The following is a 21,168-nucleotide window of genomic DNA, read 5'->3' on the forward strand; positions in this document are numbered from 1 at the left end:
CCTTTAGAATTGTACATTATAATCATATAGTATATTTTCAACAATGATGAAATAATTATTAGGTTTTTTTGTTTAATAGATTTATTCCTGATGTTTAACTCAAAGGGATATTATGTCTAAAATGAGAGAATTTATTGTTTTGTGCGATTTATAGACTGTTTTTAAGCAAGTGTATATAGTCTTTACCTTAATATAATGAGGGAAATTAACCAGAGACACAATATCATGATTTTAAAATCAAAACTTTCATTTTTCATTAAAATAAGAGATGAAATCAAATGTTTAGTGTGAGGAGGAGGGAGAGTCCATTGAGTTGATAGTATAAATAGAAGTAGAATATTCTTACAGAGTGGAAAAATGAGTGCATGTAGAAGTATGTTGTTTTTCTACACTGTTCTGAAAGCTCGATTAAAATTATTTGTGATAGTAAGTTTGAAATTAAATAAGATTAGGAGAATAGTCTGTTTCCTGCTAGATATGGTTGGCAGATTGGACACAAGTAATAAAGAGATGAAATACTGGATTGAAGGAGGGTTGGTTTTCTTTTTAAGTGAGAACATTTGATGAACAGAGGGTGGAAAAATTATTTGATCATCTTTGTTGACTCCTCAAATACTCAGTACCCCATGTCTTGCTCCAATGTACATCCCTGTCCACACATTGTGTATAAAACCATTCTGAATTCAAGAATTCCTTTGGGCAGAGATCAAAAAAAAAAAAAAAAAAAAGACAAAGCTAGTAAGTTGTTACATGTTCACCTATGCTATTGTATCTGAGAATTCCAAGTTATAAAAAACATCTTCAAATTTAATTCTTATGAAGAAAACAATGAAGAAACAAATGATGCCCTGAAAACCTGATAATAGACACCACCTGAAAATATGCAATAAATAAATAAATAAATAAAGCTTTTAATCATTGATGCAGCAGGACATTTATTTTCACAGTAAGGATATTTCAATAAACTTATCATAATAAAAATATATTTTGGATTTTAATATATTCATTCTACCAATCCAGTAATTCTATAGCTAAGGGTGACTGTGATCTTTTCATTGTAAATTTTATCTGTCACTTCATTGTCCTATAAATTATAGAGGTTTATTCAAAGTTTAGACATTCACATCTTTATATTTGCCCTATGAAAATGTTCAACTGGAAAAAGTGTATCTTGAGAACTTCAAAAGGGAGTGACATAATTTTCTAAAAGTTTTAGAAGGCTGAAAGCCTATGATTACCTGGTCTGTAACCATGACAAGTATGGCACGCAAGAAATCACACAGTAGTAGGAGATAGGAAATAGAAGGAATTAGAAAAAGCTGGGTTTTGCCCCAGCTTTCTAATAGTTTTAAAGCCCATACATACATAGAATTCAACACTTCTGTAGTTATGACACCAAAAGCCTATCCAAGAAAAGCAAAATTCAGTATTTCACCAAATTACAAGTTTTTGTGCCACAAAGGAAAAAATCAACAAAATGAAAAGGCAATCCATAAAATGAAAGAAAAATTGACAAGCCATATATCTGATAAGGAAATAATATCCAAATTATTTAAGGAACACTTACAATTGAATGGCAAAAATCAGAATAATTGCCGGGTTTCAGTTCATGACTAAAAGGCTCAGGGGTTACTCCAGTTAAACTGGGCTAATTGGGCTGTGCAAAATAACCACACAAGAGATACAAATAACTTTTTGTTTGGGGTCACTGTGACGGCTCCTCTGACCTTAAGGGTCAGGAAGAGAGAGAGCAAGAGCATGCACTGACCCCTTTCATTGAGGAGAAGCTATTCAAATGAGGCAAGGGGTCAGGTTTCAGGGGGCTGAGTCTATCTTCATGTTGTCCACTGTCAGCAGGTTGACAGACACCTGGGTAGGCCACACCCAAGGGTACAGTAAGCGAAGGGGACACACACAAGGCACTTCCATGGAAGATCCTATCCCAAACAGGGCAAGGGGTTATATTACAAAGGAACACTTGAGCATAGCTTCACCAATTGGGCTGTAGCAAGACACACCCATGCAAGAGACACCAACCCTCAAACCCAAGAAGGGTGGGGAAAGCTCTGTCACATTTCTGTGACTGAGTGCCTCAGCACCCAGCCTGGGAGTGTGACCCAGTCTCGTGCAAGGTTGGTCTCCCACAATAATGTTGTTAAAACATAGGCAAAAGATCTGAATAGACACTTATCTAAGGAAGATATCAACAGGTTATTAAAAAGACACTTACTAATCACCAGGGAAATGCAAATCAAATCACAATGAGATATCATCTCTTTTTCATTAAGATGGAAACTATCAAAAAGTTATAAAAAATAAAATATTTTTTCAAATGTGTAGAATAAACAAACATTATACATCATTGGCATGAATGTAAATTGATAAAACCGTCATAGAAAACAGTGTAGAAAAATATCAACAATAGTATTACCAATCAATCCAACAATTCCACTTCTTAGTAAACATCCAACAGGAAATAAATCAGTATTTCAGAGAAATACCTTAATCCCTATGTTTATTGTAGCATTATTTACAATATTCAAGCTATGAAAACATTCTAAACCCAACACTACCTGAGTGGATATAGAAAATGTGGTTTGTATATAAAACAAAAATACTACTCACTCTTTAAAAAAATGAAGGAAATCCTTTAAAAAAATTTTTTAATGGCAACATGGATGCACTTGCAAGTCATTATGCTACATGAAATGTGCCAAAGAGAGATATAATTGAAATGTGGAATCTAAAATAAGTTAAACTAATAGAAATCAATAGTGGAAATACTTTTAGCAGGGATCATGGTGTGGACTGAGTTGCCAGATACTGATCAAAGGGTACCATTTAAAGTTATGAGATGAAAATAAAAATTAAATAAAATTTTTATTAACATACAGTATTTTATTTTAGAGAAAAAAAATTATAAAATGAGCACAATTAAATTTTTAAAATGTAACACTTTAATTTGAATGTTTTCCTTCTTAAGTTTTACAATGTGATTTTACAACTTCTTTTTTATTGATGCATAATATCTATGCATATTTATGAGGTTCAATGTGATATTTTGATTCATATACACATTGGGTGATGATTCAGAGTAAATAGCAAAATCCATTACCTTAAAGGAGACTTGAAGACACTTCTAAAATTGCTAGCAAATGTTCCACTTTGTCTAATATTAACTTTTCAGTATTTGATAACTTGTAAAACAAATTTGTATAGTATAATAAAATTTATTATGGAAAACACTGTATTTAATTAAATTGATATTATTTCAGCAAAATAAAATTCAGTAATTAGGACAGAGATTGGGATTTTACCCAATAAAATATCAAATTTTATGTTTATATATTCCATAGGTCTTACCTAAATGCATTTATGTATGGGTTATAAATTTCATCCATATTATATATGGAATGGGCTATGCATATTTATTACTTTATCTGTACAGAAGCTTACAATTTGCTTTGATAAATGTGAAGTTCTCAATATTGCATTTGAAAACTACCATTTAAAATATTCACATTTTGAAAATATTTAAATTACACTTATAGTGACCAATTTATAATTACCTTGTTTATTTTTTTGTGAATTAGAGTAGGCAAAATCAGTTTTGGTTTTTTTTAAGTATATATTTTTAGTTGTAAATGAACACGATACTTTTATTTATTTACTTATTTTTGGTGCTGAGGATCAAACCCAGTGCCTCACGCATGCTGGGCAAGAGCTCTAAGTAGCACTGAGCCATAATCCCAGTCCCCGAATCAGTTTTTCATAAGGCAACCACTGATTTATGAAAGCACCAAAGACAAATTTACTAAAAATTTCTGAGAGAAAATAAAAGAAATGCCAAGGTGCTCCTAAAGTGTCCTCTTAAAGTGCATTTTTTTTCATTGTATATCCTACCTTATTTTTAAAAGATGTAGAAACTCTTCCCTTAAGTAAATGGTAAAAAATTATATCCCTTGTCACACAAATCAGATTAATAGGTACCCTGTCCACATAGTTCTTGCACTTCATCATTAACAGTCAGTCATTTTTTCCTATGACATATTTATTACAGGACTGCTACATTCTCTCTGGCTAATCTATGTCCTCTTAGTAATTTTGTCCTGTACAGTACAGATAAGGTCACAACTTGGATGAAAGTAGAAAGAAATAACCTGGAGAGAAAGAAGCACCGTGGAACTTGAGCCAGATTATTTTACTCTGAACACTACCCCAGACAAAGCTGATTCAGATTCTGTAGTTATGTTGATGTTGTAGAGGTTCAATACATTAAGAGCATGCAACTCCTGGTAGAAAGAATCCCAATAGTGCAGGCAGGATATATGGGAGGAATTTCTTTCAAACCATAGTCAGAGAGAATGCTAGGTTTTAATAGGTTTGTTGGTTCAAAATTTCAGTTTTGATCTTTATTTAGTAGTCAGCAGTGTGCTTAAGCATATTTGTGTGTTGAATTCCATTTTGAACCAAATAATATCTTTTGCTTTCTAAAAGAAGCAGCATCCCTGACTCTCAACCAGAGAAATACTAGTAATACTTCCCTTCAGAGTCATGACAACCAGAATTCTCCACAAACTGCAAAATTGTGGGGCAAAATCGCCCTGGGCTGAGAACCACTGTATTCAGAAAGAGAGAGATTGCATATAGCTTCACCTGGACTCAAGTAATCATCCCAATATAATTGTAGAATTTACCAACAGAGTATATTTACTGTCACTCAATTTGAACCCAAAACTGAATTAAGTGCTTTCAAATATGTTCATGTATCTGATCTTGACAGAAAACACATTAGTTAGGGATTATAGATGAGAAAATGGAGATTTGAAAGATTTGACTTCTTAGGATTCAAAGTTACCTATTTGTGGCACCTAGTAGCATGAACAAAAGAAAAGAAGAAATTTTACACAAGTTTTAGTTATATGTAAGTGTGTGTGTGTGTGTTTGTGTATGTATAGTGATATTACATAATTTTTCTAGTATCAGACTTGATCTTGGAGCTACTTATATTTCCTCAGATACCTGTACAACGTGGATTCTCTAGAAATTAATTTAGGTCAGGAAATGAGATTCAGCATTTGGAAGAAAATTACATGCATCATAACATTTACCTAATCCCAGAAAATAATTTTAAAATAAAATCACTGCAAATTCCCTAGATTACCAAAAAACTTTTGACTCACATAGCCTTACAAATTTTAAAAGAACTCCATGAGATATTCCAGTTGAAGCTGTCATAATTCTAGAAGTTTTACTTCTCCTCATGTACATAGTCAAGCATTGGCACTTGAATAAAAATTGCTTTTCTAGGGGACATAGAATAAATAATGATGACACAAATTTAGATCAAATACCTTTTTATCAGTAGTTTTTTTTTTTTTTTTTCCCCCAGATAGGTTCTTTACCAAGTTAAGTGAATTACCTCCTCTTCCTAGTTTGCTGACAATGGTTATTGAATTTCACCATTTTTTTTTAACTTCTATTGAAATGATTATTTTTTTTCCTCCTTCATTCTGTTAATATGGTTAATTACATTGATTTAACTGCTTTTCTGGTATAACCCCAGTAGTCATGTTTGCTACCTATCTTCTCTGTATATTGGTGGATTTCATGGACCAATATTTTAATAAAGATGTTCATATCTCTGTTTTTGTTCAATAATGTTGTGCTTGTTCTGTAATGTCTTCTTCAACGTTTGGTACTAATGTTTTGTTTATATGGTAAAATGAGTTAGAAAATATTACCTCTTCTGTTATTTCTTGGAAGAGTTTTTGAGAGATTAATTTTTTCCTTAAGTTTTATGAATAAATCAGTGAAGCCATATGGGCCTATGTTTTCTTTGTTGGAAGGATTTCATAATATACTCACTTTATTTAATAGATTCACATTTTATTTTTACCTTGTAACAATTTTTGTAAATTGTCCATTTATAAATTATCTATTTCTTCTGTCATAGAAGTCGTTGGCATAAAATTTATGATTATATACCCTCATCATTATTATAAAGAAAACAAAAATGTAAACAGAAAAACTTAAGCAGGAGAAGATATTTTATTTCAAGTAACTAAAAACCAACTTGATGTAGAACATTATTTATAACAAATACCATAATAACAATCAATTGTACCAAAAAGACATATTTTTAGCTGACATTGTTTTGGTACTCAATTTACCTTAAATCAAAAAGAACATTAAAATTTTAATAGGACTGCACAGTGAGACGTTGTTCAGTTTCCAAACCCTACTCTGCCAATCAGTGATATACTACTGAAATATGATGCCATAAAGCGTGTTTCAACCCATTAATAGAACAGAAAGAAAATGCCTTATATTTTAGAAACACTTCAAAATGAGCTACTTTTCTGGAGATTCTATAGGCTCATCTTTTCTCTTCATATTATTTTAGAAAATGTAAAAAATTAATGTTTTAACATTTCTTACTAAATATTAAAAATTGATTAAATTATTAAATGTTTAGTGATAAGGTAAAGAAAAAGTGTTTCTTTATAAGGTAAAGAAAAGTGTTTTTATTTTATTTCCTAACAGATATTTGGTTATTAAAACACTATGTATGGTAGGATCACAGCCTCTGGGACAGGAGTCCCCTGTGTTTCTCCGTTGCTAGCAAAGCAATAAACCTTCCTTTTCCTTTCTCTCCAAAACGGTGTTTTCATTATTGAATTTGCATTGGGGGAGAGGATCTAGCTCTTGGCAACAAATTTGGCACCCCAAATGGGACCCAGGAGCAACTTGCACTCCAGTTTTCTTGGGCAGGCCTGGCTCTCCAAAGAACCTCATGCTGAGGATGCAATGTGAACTATTTAAGAGCTGACTGCTGGAAAGTTAGGAGATGAGCTAGTGTGTCCTGGGTTAAACCAGAGGAGCTATTTCTGTGAGTAAAGGGAGGGATGAAGAGACCACCCCAGAAGCTGCAGAAGCCCCATTTACTAAAGGGAACTGCCACCTTCCTTCTCTGAACTACATGGATTGCTTCATCTTGGTCTACTTTGAGAAAAAGGAAACTGAATACAGTGAAGTTACAACACATTGGCCATTTGGTAACTCTCCCAGTGAGCACAACAAGACCCTTGATTTTACACATCTAGTTCCCTTCTGGTCCCTCTTCATGGCGACATCTGTGGCACCACTGGTGTAGAAGTCGCAGTTAAGGGGGAGTTGGGAATTTGGGGGAATTTACCTCTATCTGGTCTGTTTCAAAGGTTCCTGTCTGTCAGCCATGGTTTGGTAATCCCATCTGGTTGTCTGTGTTTTTTGTTTTGTTTGTACAAGTTACTGCTGCTTTTTAAGACATGGCCAGTACTGCACTGATTCTAGAGTTAGTCTCTTGGGAAAGATCTTGGTTACTCAATTTAAAGTTTCCCATCTGTTGCCCATGGTTTTGAGGCTTCTCTCTAGTTATCTCTTTGTGTTTCTTTTTTGTACCATCTTGCAATTGGAGTTAATCTAGCAGAAGGAAAGAGAGCTGAATAAAGGGCCACCTACAGTTATAAGTATGTCTAAGATAATGTTTTACTGTAATGATATGGCTTTTAAATAGCTTTCTGGATTATTGTACAATCTTGTAGTTAGAATTGGTCTGTCAAAGTAAAGTAAGTGGAAGGAATTTATGTGTAGACCTGTCTGTTTTAAGGGTTCCCATCTGTCAGCCCTGGTTTTGGTGATCCTCACTTGTCTATTTTTTTTTTTTTTTTGTATATTTGTTTGTTTTGTTTTTGTTTTGTCTGTTACTGGCTCTTTAAGACATGGATTATGCTGCCTTGAGCTTACCTACAGTATCTTGAGCAGAGAGATCTTGGCTTCACGGGCCACTTATAGGGATAGACCTAAGAGAAAGAGGGTTTACTATAACACAATCAATCTAGTCTTTGAATTGTTTTTCGGGACAATTATACAATTCTGAAGTTGAAGTTAGTCTGTCAGGGGTAAAGTATATGAAAGGGACTCTGTATGTTTAGTCATTTGTACAGTATCATGAAAAGATGTTTGAAAAATGGGGAACTAATTTGAAAGTGCCAAAAGGTACTGCTTCTGGTGTGCAAGGGTAGCAGGACACAAGAAGAAAGAGTTAAAAAAATTTTCAATCTTTTAAACCCAGTGCTGGCACTCCCAGCATTGTTTCTTAGCCTGGCCCAAGTCAGCTGCAGATCTTCTCCCTGTGGTTAAGGACACTGGAACTAAACTGGTGGGCAGAGTGGGCTGGGGTGGGGGGAAATCCCTACGAAGGAGCCTGAGCTGTAGAAAAGTGGCCAAAGAAAACCTGACCTTTGCTCTGCCTTCCAGCCCCTTTTCCCCCTTAGGGTGGAGGCTGTTGGCCATAAAGGACATGGCAGTAGGTTCCAGAAATGTTAGTTTATGACCTGCAGACAGGAATAGTCTCTCCTTTTAAAATCTCCCGTGACACCCATTTTACCAGAAGATATCAATCACTGGAGCAAAGCAATTCTTGCTGTAACAGTATCTCATCAAACTAAATGCATGGGGAGACTGTCAGGGTAAACAACTGTACCCAGAAAAGAAAAAGACAGAAACTAAGACCAACCCATGTTTTGTGGACAGCCTCTGCAATGGGATCTTCAAGGAAGCCTAGAGAAAAGAAATGAAAGGGCCTCCTCCATTGCATATTAGTATGCGGAATATAAGAAAAAGGCCCAAAGGGATCCTCTGGACTCAACTGACAGTAAGGAACTCACTTAAAGTTGATGTTATTGTGATTGTGGAGACAGATCAGATTAAAAAATATCCTTCCCTCCAACCCCAGGAATGCAACCTGGGAGAAAAAAGTCTTAAATGATTACTTTCTAACTGGTTAAACAAATAACTGTTATTTATGTTATAACAATATAGTTGACACCCTAAATATATGCAACTAGGTATATTTATGCATCTGAGAACTATGTCTGCCTAAGCCTTGTCTAATTGTTATGTAAAAGTTCATAAGTTGAAAGTTTATGTTAGTTTACTAGCAAGATAACAAATAAGTGCTCTTTTATACTTTGGCTCTGACTTAGAAGGTCCTCTCTATCATTGGAAGAACTGTATTATATCTCTTTGCATTGACTAAGTCAATATCTGATCATTAACACTGTTTCCTAAATGTATAAGAGATTTAAGGCTATCCTTTGATTTTTGTTAATCCATGCAGACCTGTGATTATTGTTACTGTACACTCTGAATTCTAAATTGTACTTTAAAAGTTAAACGTAGTTAAATGAAAAGCTTAGGAGAACACTTTGCCAAGCTGATATTGTCCAAACTAAACTTACCTGTAGAAAAAGTCTCAGATTTGTATAGAAAATTTTTAAGAGTTAGTATTTATTCATTTCATTTGATGTTTTATAGCTGGATAAACCAATCTATTGTTAACAACTTATGTATACAATTTTGTGTTATTTTTCATACTAGATTTGGAATTTAAATGCATTTTTGGAAGATAATAAGGAGACCCTGATCTGTTTAAAGGTCACTATATCTTTTTCCACACACACACACACACAAAAAAAAAAAATGTTAAAAGTTCTCTTAGCCTTTCTTTGATTCATGTTTCAGGTGTAATTTGTTATTTGTCAAGAGCCCCACCTTACTGCACGTTAGAATAGCTCCAAATTATGCTAGACTTGAGCTCACTTAGAATCATGTTTTAAAGATCAAATTTTGTTGTAAAGATTACTGTGATTTCAAAAGAAGCAGAGGATATACTATGTAACTAAGAAAAGGGTTAAGATTATACATATTTTTTAAAAAAACACTAGTTGTAATTCTCTATGTAAACAGTTCTAGCATGTATCCAATGTCAAGATTAAAATAAGTACTTGTATTTCTGACAAAGATCTGATCGTTTTAAAGCCATAAATTATCACCACTTGTTATTTAATTAATTAATTAAAATAACAAAATTAAAAATTAAATTAAAAATTAAGAGTAGTCTTTTGAACATACAAAATTAAATCTTCTGCTTCTGTTCCATTATTTCTGAGACTGATTTTTTTTTTCTTTTGAAAACTTTGAATCTGCTGGGCATGGCTATAATGCCAGCAGCTCAAGGGGCTGAGACAGGAAGATCCTGAGTTCAAAGCCAACCTCAGCAAAGGTGAGGCCATAAACAACTCAGTGAGACCCTGTCTCTAAATAAAAACATAAAACGTCTGGGGATGTGGCTCAGTGGTGGAGTGTCCCTGAGTTCAATCCCCAGTATCCACTCCCTCCCCCAGAAAAAAATATCTGAATCTGGCAACTTCTGTGAACCAAATAATATGCACATAGTAGGTGTATATTTCCATGCAAATGTCCACATTTCAGTTCTTGTTATTAGGTCTGCTCTGGTCAGCTTTTCCTACTTTGAGAAGATCATGCCTTTAAGCAAAGAATCGGAATATTTTTATGTAGATAGAAAACACTGAATTATAAATATTTTTACATGAATACTAAATTGATTTGTTAAGAAAGGATTAAAAAACTAAAGACTACTGAAAACATCCTTCATAATTGTACCTCATACAATCCTTTGTAATTTTATTACCTGTAAATATAAGTTGACCTCAAATATAATCTAAAATTAGATGATAATTAATCATATAACATATTTAATGTAACCTATCTTGTGTAATTTAAGTAATTATCTAGTAGCTACATCCTAAAAATTCTATCCATTTTCTTTGGCCTATTAAAATTTAATTATCAGGGATATATTTAGATAATAGAAAAAGTTTCAAAATAAGTTCACATAACTAATTATCTTTTTCAATATAATAATATCTATAAATATCTTCATTTATTTATTTATTTATTGATACTGAGGATTGAACCGGGTAGGGGGTGGTTAACTACTGAGTCATATCCCCAGCCCTTTTTAATATTTTGTTTAGAGGTAGGGTCTTGTTACTTTGCTGAACCTGGATTTGAACCAGTGATCCTCCTGCCTCAGGCTCCTGAGTCACTGGGATTTCAAGTGTGAGCTACCACACAAGGCTTTAATACATTCTTAGAAAACACCCATTGGTTCTTATTAACTATTCACATGTAAATATTATTACTGTTTTCTGCTGCAAACCTAATTATAACTAATCACAGTTGTTTCAGATGTGTTCAACCTCACTTGCATCATCTAAAGAATATGTAGGTAGAGTGGTTGGAGATGTAGCTCAACCACAAAGTGCCTCCTTAGTATGTGCAAGATCCTGGGCTCAATACCCAGCCCTAGAAAAGAAAACCTTTACACCTTTTATATACAATAGTACATTAAAATAGTCCCCAAATATAAAATATGACAATACTCACAAATCTTTATGGTTTATAATTTGGCTAAAATGATCTAATTGTACCAAGGCACAATAGATTAGAAACTATGCCACTAGAATCTATAAAAACCACAATGTTGTATTATGTGACTTGATCAACTTCTTAATCTCTCCTCTTTTTCTTACCTTTAACAATAAATATAACTGGTTATTAGATTTTTATCTCTCCTGGTTTCTCTTTCATTAGTCAAGTATTTTTTTTAATAAAATGTTGTGAATATTAGCACAAACTTCTTGTGTAGGGGAACAAGTACATAGATCAAAGACATTGCCTGATTTATGTTCCAGTTTCCCCCACTTATATAGTGGCCAAAGGAATAATAAGACATATTATTCAAATTTATTTGTATATTATAAATAATTATTGAAAAAAATGACATTTTACCAAAATAGAGATATCCAGCCAACTAAGGACAAGACCTTCTGGGAGTTCAATGAAATTTGGAAAAATGTGCTCTGACAGAACATGCTTTCATCACCTAAAGAATTATTAATGAATAAACCTAGCAGTTTTGTGACTGATGAAGAGGCTCTGACATTGGCAAAATCCTGCCTTCAGCTAGATAAGCATAGCCCACAGCATCCCTGCTCTTTGAGATGACATGTCCTTATAATTTTCTGTCGTGTATCTAATTATTTACACAATGAGGGGAGGGATAAGGAAAGAAGGCGGGGCTCAGAGGACAAAAGGAATTAACCTGTGTGCCATCAAACACAGGACAGCCTGTGTTCTCTCATAAATACTGAATTCAAAATCATTGCCACTGAAGGTCATTCACTTTAACTAGAATAAAACACAATAGCAATGTGATTTTCTTAATCTCCCATATGAATTTCCTTTCATGCACTACATTTCCATCCCTCATTTCTTTTGTCTCATTTTCATGTCTTCTATTATAGAGGCTTTAATATGCTTACTCCCCAATCTCTTATTGGCCCTGCTTCAAATCACTTATTGTAGGTAATTAGCTTTAGTGTGTCTGAGCTTGTGTTATCTCAGCCTGCTCTGTTTGCAGCAGGGTCTTTTATGAGTTCCCTTTTTCGTTTAGAATGTAAAAGAGTCAGAACAAAATAAATGTCTACAGAGAAGTGTGTCGGTTAGTTTGCTCATAATTTCAAGGTACTAATTACTCTGCTTCATTTTCTTGATTAAAAAACACAAACTGAGCAGCAGATACACTGGTTAATTAAAAATAACAAGTGAAGTCAGAGGAAAATTATAGAGTAAGGGGTTTTCATGCAACTGAATCATTAAATGCAAAACCAAATGTGAAACAACCACAAGGACATGCAAAATAAAATACCTATAGAGAGAATTTAGGTAAGATTTAAACCAAATCAGTAGTTTGGCCTCTACTAACAACAACAAACTAACAATAATAACAATGATTATAATGATGATGATACATACATGCACAGCATTTTTTTTCCACCAGAAATAATGCCTCAAGGGAAGAGACAAAGAATCTTGTCATAAATTCAAAAGTTAGTGGTCCAAAAGAAAGCACGGGAAAATTCTGTAATGTTTATATACTGATTCAACCTGCACCTCCCTGAAATATAAAGAGAACAGAAAATGTGTCTAGAAAATCATAAAAATGTTCAGAAACACTTACAAAAGTAGAATCTGCCAAAATGAATGACCTCGTGTGCATATGAAAAAAACTGAATGGTTTCAGTTGAAGCAGGAAAATAGTTCAAGAGATAGTCCCATCTGGTATTTCCATTCATCATGAAAGAAAAGTAAAAGACAAAGAAACTAGAATCATCTAGCTTCTGTCTAATTATTTGAACTAATAAATAGGGAGCATGGAAGCTATAAGACTCTCTAGAGAGCTGAGTGCTGGGGTTGGGGAAGGAGAAATACACTGAGAATTCAAGATCACTCACCCCTTACTCAACACTCCACATAACTCCTTTCTTTTCTCTCTCCTGAACATTGAATCGATGGTAGAAGCTGCTAGGAAAAAACAATCTGTTAAAATAGATTGAATAACCAGAGCTTTGGGCCTCTAAGCTAAATTGTAAAAATCCTTACATTGCAGAAATCAGTTACATTTTGGGTTTAGTGAAGAGAACTTCCATAGATTGTATTCAGCAAAAGCTCAGAAGAGAAGATACACTCAGCTCCTCTAACAGGCTTTCCATTGCTGGCTAAATGCTGCATTATTTCCAAACTGAAGCAGCTAACTTTCTCAAGAGAGAAGGTTAATTCATCTCATAGTTTTGGAAGTTTAAGGGCATGGAACCTGCACGGTCTCATTTCTGATGAGGCTGCTCATATCCTGGCAGAGGTACTTGTGAGGAAGAACATACATTTTCAAACAGGAAGTCAGAGAGAGACCAGGGTCCCACAGTCTTCTTCCAGGGCATATTTCTTTTTTTTTTTTAATATTTATTTTTTAGTTCTCGGCGGACACAACATCTTTGTTTGTATGTGGTGCTGAGGATCGAACCGGGGCCACATGCATGCCAGGCTAGCGCGCTACCTCTTGAGCCACATCCCCAGCCCTGGGCATATTTCTAATGAGCCACAGACCTCTTAAAGATCCATATTAACTCCCAATAGAACTACCTGAGGACCAAGACTTTAATCACAATGAACCCTTGTGGGACACAAACCATACTCAAATAATATTAAGAATGAACAAATCATGTATAAAAAGTCACCCTCCCACCCTAATCCATGAGAAATTCTGTGAAGACTTCCCATGACACTGGGAAGTGTCCATACTGAAATCCCCAAGCATGAGAAAGAGGAAGAGACGCAGTGTACCATCTCTTCCATTTTACATCAGTGCAAGAGAACATGGGAGGGAGAAAAGACAGATGAAGAAATATTTTTAGATGAAAGAAGCATGAAATATGCTCTGAGTACCTTTCACTAGCAAAACCCAATTTGAATCTAAATCTAATGAAATATGAGCAAAAGAAAATATTAAACCAACACAATGAGATGGATAGATGACCTGAGATGGATGCTGACCAGAGGAAACAGATAAAAATCCAACATTAACAGACATAAGTTAGAAACAACAAGCATCAGAAATAGTAATGCAAAATAAACTCCTAAAGTGAAATAGACTTGAGTTGACTCTGATATGCTGAGTTGAACTAGCAAAAGAGAAAAAAAAATAGAGTGAAAATAATAATAGAATATTTTAGTGGTACTGTTTTTATTATATTCATAACATTGTTGATTCACTGCAAAAAGTATATTCCATATAGAAAACTTCTGGTCTTATCACTACTGTTTTCTGACTTTCTGATGGAAGGAAGGGTGATTTATCTGATCAGTGAGAGTATAAGTTCCTTGTACAAACTTGGTCTGTAGGGATGATGAGCTAAATCCTGCTGTTCTAAAGTGCTCTCGCTCTCTGCTTTCCTGGATTCATAGTATGTGCAATTGTCCATGCAACTTTCTAGGTAACAACATAGATAAGAGAACACTATTAGAAATTGGTACTGATTTAAGCCTAACCAACCTGTCTCGTTTACACAAAAGAAAAAAGGCAATCTGTGTTTGTGTGTGTGTGTGTGTGTGTGTGTGTTTCATAGCCCTTATTCATTTCTCAATGCAGAAGCCAAGAATATATATTAACATTTGTTTCAAATCAATACATGGAATATAAACTTAAGGGTTTTTAAATTTATTCTAAATATTTATTTAAATATTTATTGTTTTAGTCATTTCTTCACTGTTATGACCAAAAGACCTGACAGGAACAATTTTAGAGGAGAAAAAGCTCATTTGGAGCTCATAGTTTCAGAGATCTGAGTCTGTAGACAGGTGACTCCATTGCTCTGGGGACAAAATGAGGGAGAACAGCATGATGAAAGGGTTTAGAGAAGAAGAGCACCTCAGGACATGGAAATCAGGTAGCAGAAATATCTCTGCTCACTAAGAACAAAATACAAAACTCGAAGGCATACTTCCAGTGACCCACTCACACCCTATCTGCCTACAATTACCAGTTAACCCGTTCCAGTGGGTTCATAAACTAATTGAATCTCTCATAATACAATCATTTAACATCTGAACTTTCTTGTATTGCCTTGGACATGAGCTTTTGAAGGTCACATATCTAAAGCATAACATTATATATATTAAATTTATCCCAAATGTATACATGAGGTGTTTCTAGATTAGAGTTAGATCTCTTTTCATTTACTTCACAGTGAGTTATAAGTACATTGACCTCCTCTACCTCCAGGACTTATCCATGGTACGACATGATCCAAGAAAGGTTAAATGACTCATGCAAGCAACCTGTCATTCTAAAATCGAGAGACAGGGATAAATTATTTTACTGACTACTAAGGAAGAATAAGAGACAACTGCTCTTCCCTAAGCTACCCCACAACCCTTATCCCAACCATTGATATGTAAAGACTATGATATGGAAGGCTCTCATTGACCTTTTTATTGGTTCTTCTTATTTGTATATAATAACAGAATTCATTTTTACATAATTATAAAAGCATGGAATATAATTTGTTCCAATTCAGTACCCAGTACTTTCCTTTCCCTTCTCTCTTTCTCTATTCCCTTCTCTCTACTCTACTGATCTTTCTGATATATATATATATATATAATCATATGTATTATATATATATCATATGTATTATATATGTATTTATATATAACTCAGTATCTTGTATCTATTTATATGTAACTATCTATTTATATATAACTATTGTATTTATTTATATATAACTCAGTATCATATCTTTCTGATATGTATTATATATGTATTTATATGTATTATATATATATATATTTATATATAATTCAGTATCTTGCACATATATATACATGATGGCTAGATTCACTGTTGCATATTCATATGTGTACATAGAAAAATTAGGTAAGATTCATTCCACTGTTTTTCCATGTTCCATTGCTCCTCCCTTCCCTTCATTCTCCTTTGTCTACTCCATTAATTGTTCTATTTTTTACTTGCCTCCTGGTCCTATATTAGCTTTTGCATAGCAAACATTCAAGCTTTGACTGTTTGAGACTGACTCATTTCACTTAGCATGATAGTCTTTAGCTCCATCCATTTACAGGCAAATTCCATAAAATCATTCTTCTTTGGCTGAATAATAGTCCATTGTGTGTGTGTGTGTGTGTGTGTGTGTGTGTTGTGTATTTTTTATACGATTTTCAATACAGTCATCTGTTGAATGTTTTAATGAACTGAAATGTCTTTAATTTCTGGGTGTTCATCCCTTTCTCTTTCTAGCAAGATGAGATGCTAGTCTCTCTCCCAGTCAGTGCTTTACCTAGGAAACTAATTAAAGCTGTTTGATTTGACCTTCAGAAAACAGAAGGATTGAACAACTCACTAGAGGAATTTATACCCCTGATGTGTGTAGAGCATTAGTAGGTTAGAGCTTTTACAAGAACACTGGAAAAAGGGCTTGGTTTAGGAACGTTTTAAATCCCCCCCAAAAAATAAATATATTTTTACACAGAGATCAAGTGGATAGAAAAAATCAGTAGGTATAATTAAAGACAAAATCCTAAAAATAAAGATTTGAATCTACAGAACTCATGTACAAAGACTACTTAGAGAAAATTAATCCCAGTGTATTTAGCTGCAAGATATATCCTGGGCAATAACTGGACTTAAAAGATAAAAATTATTTAAGCATCCAGGCAGAAAAAGCAAATTACCTACAAAAGGAAAATGCTAAATTGTCTTTAGACTTCCCTACAGCCTTAAGTGACCACAAATAATAGAACAGTCTCTGAAATTTGGAAATAAAATATGATTCAACACTATTAATCCCAGGTAACTGTCTTTCATTTCAACGTGTAACAGACAGATATTCTCATTTCTCATATGTGCACAATTTTTTGGAGGTGGGGAAATTACTGTATGAGATTCATCCAATATAACACAAATTGTGAAAATATGCTAAAAAGATTAATTAAGTAAGGGTTCAAATAATAGAGCAATGTCTTTAGGTCCTAGGCCAAACCAAATAAAAAAACTTTTGTATGCACTCAGACTCTTCTTTGAGTATACACAGAATAAACATTAGCAAATTAAAGAATAAATTATCTATGAACCTTTATGAAAAATACAGCTTCCCAGTAGAATTCAAGCAGTGGGGAGTTGTGTAGCAGGCAGACATTAAGGAAATTTTGAATATTAGGAATAATGCAAGGTAATGGGCAATTTCTTATTGTTTTAGTGCAAGTTAAGATTGTTTGAGGTAATAATTTATTAAAAACATATCTGAGGGCTGGGGTTATGCTTAGTAACTGAGCATTCGCCTAGCATGTGTGAGGTACTGGGTTCAATCCTCAATACCTCATAAAAATAAATACATAAAATAAAGGTATTGTGTTCATCTACAAGTAAAAAAAATAAATAAATAAAAATAAAACAGTTCTGAATGGTACACCTTCTGTTCCATTTGTTCACTTTTAGGATTTTTTTTTAATGAGGAAATCATTAAAGATTTGAAAAAACATATGTGATCAAAGACAACAGTGGTATTATTACTGGTAAAAAGATGCAGTTCTTAAATTCCTAATATATGATGAACTGATATTCCATCATTTAAGAAAATTTCATATGAGAATATTTAAATAACAGGTAAAAATTACTATTGTCATAAACTATGTCACTAAAATAATACAAACAGCCTGAGTATTATGGAACACGCCTGTAATCTCAGTGACATGGGAAGCTGAGGCAGGAGGATGGCAAGTTCAAAGCCAACCTCAATAAAAGCAAGGTATTAAGCAACTTAGTGAGACCCTGTCTCTAAATAAAATACAAAATATGGCTGAGGATGTGGCTAAGTGGCAGAGCGCCCCTGACTTCAATCTCCAGTACCAACCCCCCCCCCCAAAAAAAAAAAACTAATAATAATGCAACAACCGTCTTGGAAGTGTGCAAGGTCTGAGTCTCTCTGATGCTGACTGTGTCCAACCCCCATGTCCAACCATGTCTGTGCTACCATTGAGCTTGAGTTTCTGGAGTTAGATGTTCAGTGTCATTCGCAGCTGCTATAGTTGAGGCCAAATTTCCAGAAAACAGAAATCAAAACAGATACAGAGATGTAAGCACATATGACACAGTGTTTATTTCCAAATACCTGTTGCAACTTCTGGCTCATGGTTTGGCAGCAAATGAACAAAGCAGTTGCAGTGTTAACTGGAATTATAAAGAAAGAATTATTTAAATGTGAATAGTACTAGCCAACAGATGAGTGGGAGATGTTGCTTAAAGAAACATGATTCAGTGTGAAGCTCTTGTCCAAAGACATGATGTCCTACTATACACTACATACACAACAATTAGAAATGCCCATAGTGGTGAAACCAGAGCAATAGCTCATGTGTATCATATGAACAGGTCGGATTTTAGGAGTACCTAAATCACAGTCTATTTCTCACTCTCCTGTCTGAAGTGAGGGGATCTGGCTTGAACCTTGACAGTAGGTCTGCTTTGATCCACTATGGAGCAGTCATTGTCTGGTAGACGCCTTTCTTGTTTTGATGGGAAAAGGAGATGACAGTAACACAAATCAAGTGTTACTGCATATGCAAAATTATGGAATGGGACTTCTTCAGAAACAAGTTAAGCTCAGATTTTCTTATTGTGGCTACAGTAGAAGGAGCAAAGTTTATAAAGTATGTGTTTTTAAGTGTATAAAAAAGAAAAGAATTTCCTGAGGAAGACTTATCTCCTGTTTTTGATCATTAACCAAACAAAATAAGGATAAAAATTATAACAGGAACAGAATAGGTTTAGAAGAAGAAAAATTGATGGTGACGTGTGTATAAAACTTTCCTCTAAGATGCAGATGCTATGGAGGAAAAAGCAAGAGTGATCTGAGGAGATAAATTCAAGAGGACAGAAAAGACTCCAAGAGTTAGAAAGTGAAGGAAATGAATTCAAGGCAAATGAGACTGAATGAAAAAAAAAAGAAAGAAAAAAAAAGGACAGGATTCTCAGACACTAAATAATCAAATTCTGAAAATATTCTTCAGCTGTACAATTTGAAACATGAACGAAAAAAACAATATCTGAAACACAATCTGGAAGTTGAGTCTTGCTAAATCTAGAGATTCACCAACAATTGTCTATTTACAAAGTTAACTTAAGGGAATGAAATGAACCCACTAGCAGAATACTTTGAAGGATCCTATAATATACATGTTATTAAGTGTTTTATATCATATGTAACATAGTGTTTTGTCAGCTTTCTCACTCCTATGTCCAAAAGAACTGACAAGAACAACTTTAGAGGAGAAAAAGGTTTTTTTGAGACTGAAGGTTTCAGAGGTCTCATTCCATTGACAGTGACTTTATTGGTCTGTGCTGGAGGCGAAACAGAACACTGTGGTAGAAAGGAAAACCAGCTCAGGACCTGCCACCTGGAAGCAGAGAGAAAGAGAAAGAGACTTCTCTCACCACGGACAAAATGTATACCCCAAAAAACATGCCCCAGTGACTCACCTTCTCCAGCTGCACACTCCCTGCCTACAGTTACCACCCAGTTAATCCTTATAAAGGCATTCATGTACTGATTAGGTTAAAACATTTCATAACCCAATCGTTTCACCTCTAAACTTTTTTCATTGTCTCACTCATGAAGTTTTGAGGAACACTAAATATTAAAACTATTTCATATTGAAATAAGCAAAATAAAGTAGGAGGGACTTCATATTATGTTGTTATTCCTATAGTGTTTTTAATAATTTTCCCAGCAATTGCATGTTTTTATTAAGTTAAAAATTATGCATATGAAAAGAATATAATAAAAGTCTAAAGTTTACATTTTATTTTGTATATTTTTAATTTAACTTTCTATACCTTAAAATTTTAGCAATATATGCATTAAGTTGCATATTTTATAGTATATGACATGATGTTTTGATACTTGCAAACATGCAGAATGACTAAGTCGGAATCATTAATATATTCATTACCTCATATATTTACCATTTTTTTCTGCAGTGAGAACACTTAATCTACCCTCTTTGAAGTTTCCATGTATGCAATATGTTGTTAGTATATTAGTCCATTTTTCACTACTGCAAAAAATACTTAAGTATATGACCTTATAAAGAAAAAGAGGTTCTTGTTGACTCATGGTTCTGGAGCTGCAATGATAGCCTTCTTTCTGAAAGAATCATAAAGAGGCACTGAACATTAGCTGTCAAGAGACAGGGAGTGTGCCTGTGTATTCTGTGTGTCTGGTCTCTGTTCCTTTTCTTATAAAGCCACTAGGATTTAATAGTGAAGAACTCCTCCCTAATGAATTTATCAAACCTAATCTCTCTCCAAAGGCTCCATCTCTAACCACTACAGACAGATTAAGTGTTCACATTCATAATATCATTAGTGTATGACTTTAGAGACTGAGTTCCTGCTTCTATGGGGATGAATCATATTCAAATAACCTCAGTTATTAACTACAATCACCATAAAGCACAGAAAATCTCTTGAACTCATTCTTTTTGTCTAAATGAAATTTTATGTCCTTTGCCAACATCTCCCCAATTCCCCTACCCTGGTCCCTGGTAACCACCATTTGTTTTATAATTTTATGAGTTTGACTTTTTTAGATCCCACATATTAGTAAAATCATGCAGTTTATTTCTTTCTGTCTTTGGCTCATTTTACCTAACACATCTTCTAAGTTCTTCCAAGTTGTCACAAATGAAAGATTTCCCTTTTCTAATAAAAGCTAAATAATATTCCATTATGCCAAATATCCTTTTTTTTAACTTCAGTGATCCATGGATAAACAGATTTTATCCACAGCTTGGCCATTGTGAAAAGTTCTGTAGTGAACATGGGAATGAAGACATCTCTTCCCTGTG

General features: G+C 34.0%; 1 pseudogene; it reads left to right on the forward strand.

Moving 5' to 3' along the window:
• Positions 1 to 18,405: 18,405 nt before the first annotated feature.
• On the forward strand, positions 18,406 to 19,305 carry LOC113187284 (tyrosine-protein phosphatase non-receptor type 2 pseudogene; annotated as a pseudogene).
• The last annotated feature ends 1,863 nt before the right edge of the window (positions 19,306 to 21,168 follow it).

The sequence above is a fragment of the Urocitellus parryii genome, chromosome 1, assembly GCF_045843805.1.
Source record: "Urocitellus parryii isolate mUroPar1 chromosome 1, mUroPar1.hap1, whole genome shotgun sequence".
NCBI classification, from domain to species: domain Eukaryota; kingdom Metazoa; phylum Chordata; class Mammalia; order Rodentia; family Sciuridae; genus Urocitellus; species Urocitellus parryii.